We start from the raw sequence: 4240 nt of genomic DNA, 5'->3' as shown, positions 1-4240 counted from the left end.
GGTTATTGTCCTAATTTCGTAGACTATTACATTTAATTCATACTCATATTTGAATAGCACATAGGATTGAGAAAACACAGTGATTTGAATGTGTGGTTTAATTATACATAATAAACATTTGTAATTAGTTTGAGCATGGAGCTATATCATTCTATGCCTACTGCTGACGTTCTCATGATGAAAACAAAATGTCAGCAAACGCGTGCGCAAATAAAATTTGGCCTAAAAATGACTAAAAAATTGTGGTTGGGGGCATATGTTTTATCGCGTACGGCTTTCATTTTTTATCTAACCGAAAAAAACAAACATTTCTTGCACAATTACATGTCCACCAGTAACTCTGCGGCACATTTTACACACGCTGTGAGGCACCGTTTGCGAGCCTATTTGTTTACAAACATGTTGTTCCATACACCTCATACACACATTTCACACTGCATCATCCCAATAGTTCCACTGTGACCTAAGGTCACAAAGGAACTAATAACAATAAAAATAATAATAATATTGCAATAAACTTTAAAATATAATTTTTTTCTTAGTTTTTACCCCTGTCTCTTATACACATCTGGAAAGTCTGTTTCCCTTGACCAAGTTCAGATGGCTAGATTGTTAGTTATTTGGCTATGTGTTCCTTTAGTATGGGTACTATTGTTAAGCTCTGTCTACACTATCAAATTCTTTTGACAAAAAAATGTGACATACCCATATATAGTAATGCTATGCCTATATATGGTCATGGTGTGATGTCATCATGACCATATTTGGGCATGTCACATGTTTTTGTCACACAAAATTTGATAGAGTGGATAGAGCTTTAAAGATAAGATTTGATGTCAGATAGTAAGGAGTGCAAACTTTTAAACATTTTAAAAATCATGATAATTATTTTTTCATCCCATTTAGTCTTCTCCAGAATAGAGTACCTAATATATAATTAACAGAAGTCTTAATATCTACTGAAAGCAAAATTTTACCTAATCTATTCATAAGCACTTGTAACTGGCGTTTTGTATACTACAGTTAGACCAAACACAGCAACAATAATCAAAAAGAGGACAAAAAAAGAGCATGAGCTAACATTAAGATTGAGACAGTGACAGGGGTGAGGGCTGGGGGTGCGGCCACACACCCAAAAAAGGCAAAAAAGTTCCGCTGGTTTAGGCCTGCCTAGTACTACAATGGAAAATTGGCAGGGCAACAAGTAGAACTCGATTAGGCCAACAAAAGTACACATATAAACCTCTGATATGCCTTGTTGTAAAACAAATTAAAATCTCATTATTATTATAATATAATTTATAGTAAATATTTTTTTTGTAATAATTACCTTACTAATTAATATCAAATATCATCACTTAAATTTACTTTAGCTAAGCTTCCATCAGAAAAGATTACAAACATTTCATTGTTCTTTTGATTGAACATTTTAAACTTTATTCAATAATTTGTTTTTAAAATAACCTATAAATAAAATGAAACAATGTGTAACATGAAATTAAGTTACAGACGAATAAAGTATTATATTACAATATATTACGCTTATTTTGTCAAATCACAATACAAAACTAAGAATTCAATTGTGCCAAAAAATACATTAAAATACATTAAAAAAAAGTTACAAACACCGGAGCTGCTGGGAGCGAACCCCCAGTGGCAGAACTTCGTGGCCCCAGCACCTGACCCGTGGCATTCGACCCCTTCATTACTCCACTGATCTTGCATTTATAATTTTCGCACACCCCAACTGGAAACCACTTTACACCCCTAAGTGACTGGTTTGTGTTGGCTGTTGGTAGACTCAGTCCATCACCACCGACCGACATCATTGTAGATGTGACCCATCCCCTTCACTCTAAAATTATTGACTTTAAGATTGTACGAAGTGGTAGACTGAGGCCACTTGCAGCGTGCACATGCCGTAATATTCTTCCTCCTTCATTCCCCAGGGTGTAAGAGCTTTTAACAACAATTTTAAAAGATGAAGTTTGATAATGATGACTAATAATAATAAACGCAAATTTGGGAATTGCGGTAATTCTTTTCTGATTTTTAACTAAATACATTTAAATACTTATAATTTTCAAATCTACAACAAAGCCCACACATCGAAGAAGGATGAAGGACCATTATGGTAGTAGTACACACACAATTATTAACAAAATAACCACATAAGCCTAGCTAGGCCAGGCCCATTGAGTTCTCTCTGACTGGACAATCCAGCCTAGGCCTAGCTATAAATAAGTAGACTAGCGTCGTGAAAGAAAGACCTGTTGACATGTACAGGTTATTGTCCTAATTTCGTAGACTATTACATTTAATTCATACTCATATTTGAATAGCACATAGGATTGAGAAAACACAGTGATTTGAATGTGTGGTTTAATTATACATAATAAACATTTGTAATTAGTTTGAGCATGGAGCTATATCATTCTATGCCTACTGCTGACGTTCTCATGATGAAAACAAAATGTCAGCAAACGCGTGCGCAAATAAAATTTGGCCTAAAAATGACTAAAAAATTGTGGTTGGGGGCATATGTTTTATCGCGTACGGCTTTCATTTTTTATCTAACCGAAAAAAACAAACATTTCTTGCACAATTACATGTCCACCAGTAACTCTGCGGCACATTTTACACACGCTGTGAGGCACCGTTTGCGAGCCTATTTGTTTACAAACATGTTGTTCCATACACCTCATACACACATTTCACACTGCATCATCCCAATAGTTCCACTGTGACCTAAGGTCACAAAGGAACTAATAACAATAAAAATAATAATAATATTGCAATAAACTTTAAAATATATTGTTTTTCTTAGTTTTTACCCTTTTTACTGCTGTTTCTGTGCTTTATTGACTGTTGTAATGTTTTAATGGTTGTTGTTTGATATCTCTTATATATCATAATAATTATTATATTTTATTGCATTTGATAATTACTTTAATATTTTTACTGTCAATTGTGTATAATAATGCAAGTACTGAATTTCCTATTTTGGAGCAATAAAGTTTATCTTATCTTATCTTATTACCAGGTCAACGTTCTTCCAAAAAAAACATTCTGTATTCGATGTCCCAGAGCAACAAAAAACACTCTGTTCAAACCTTCAAATGCAAAATTAAGTGCATATAATTTCCGCTATAACAACAAGCAATGCAAGGCTGACTTCTATGTCGCTGTATGTGATGGCCCAATCATTCTTTTATACCATCTGCAAGAGAACTTTGACTACAGTAGTATCAATCAAGTGTGACGGTGTAAGCGATTCCCATTAATCTCTAGATCAACTGCAACAAACTTACCCAGAGCATGTGATACGATTAGAAAGTAATAATATTTGTGATTACAAAATAAATTCTTGATCCAAATGCAAGGCTTGTGATTCATTCATCTAGAAAATGTCTGATCCACCTTATCGATAAAATAAAGCAAGAGCTTAATGCTTAATAAAAACGTAATATTCAAATTTAGCGAGCCGACTGAATGGGTCCATAGTATCATGTATGCAAGTTCACTGGTTCAAAGTATTCTCAAAAACCTTGACACCAGGGATGGTTACTGGGCTGCTCAGTTGCAAGCAGATTCACAAACACTTACCATTTTGAATTTGCCATTTGGCAGGTTCTGCTAGTTTGCTATTCAGTCTCAGGATGAGCCAGGATGTGTTCCAAGTTAACATGGACCAGATACAATACTTGGACACTGTCCAAGAACTGTTGGTATCACAGATGACATTGGAGTTTTTTTCACACCTACGTGTTTGGAAAGCCTTTTGCTATTTAATCAGATCGTAAGCTTTTATAAATGATCATTCTGAAAAAAATTTAAGCGTATGTCCCCTCCAAGTTTTAGCAAATGGTAATATATATTCAGCATTACAATTGTACAATACGCTACAAGCCAGCGAAAGAAATTCCACTTGCTGATGACCTGTCTTGAACGGCAACAAGGAAGATGCCAACAAAATCAAATTATCAACATTCTCTTCAGAAATACAGTACAAGGAAGCAGATGAAGATGCCACAAACGAAGGTTGACAGCAATGCAGAAAAACATTCCTAAACAAATTCGCCAATACTGGGCATTTTGTGATTAACTATCTGTTGTGAATGGCACTTAATTCCTGAAACACTAAGGCCATCTATCTATCCTTGACATGCTTCACAAAGCCATCTCGGTATTAAAACCAGAAAAACCTTGCAGGCGTCAACGTTCCTATGCATGATACACT

Source organism: Anneissia japonica, unplaced genomic scaffold (genome assembly GCF_011630105.1).
Source record: "Anneissia japonica isolate Jap-2015-1 unplaced genomic scaffold, ASM1163010v1 scaffold652_len952628_cov199, whole genome shotgun sequence".
Lineage (NCBI taxonomy): Eukaryota > Metazoa > Echinodermata > Crinoidea > Comatulida > Comatulidae > Anneissia > Anneissia japonica.
This window is presented reverse-complemented; position numbering follows the sequence as displayed.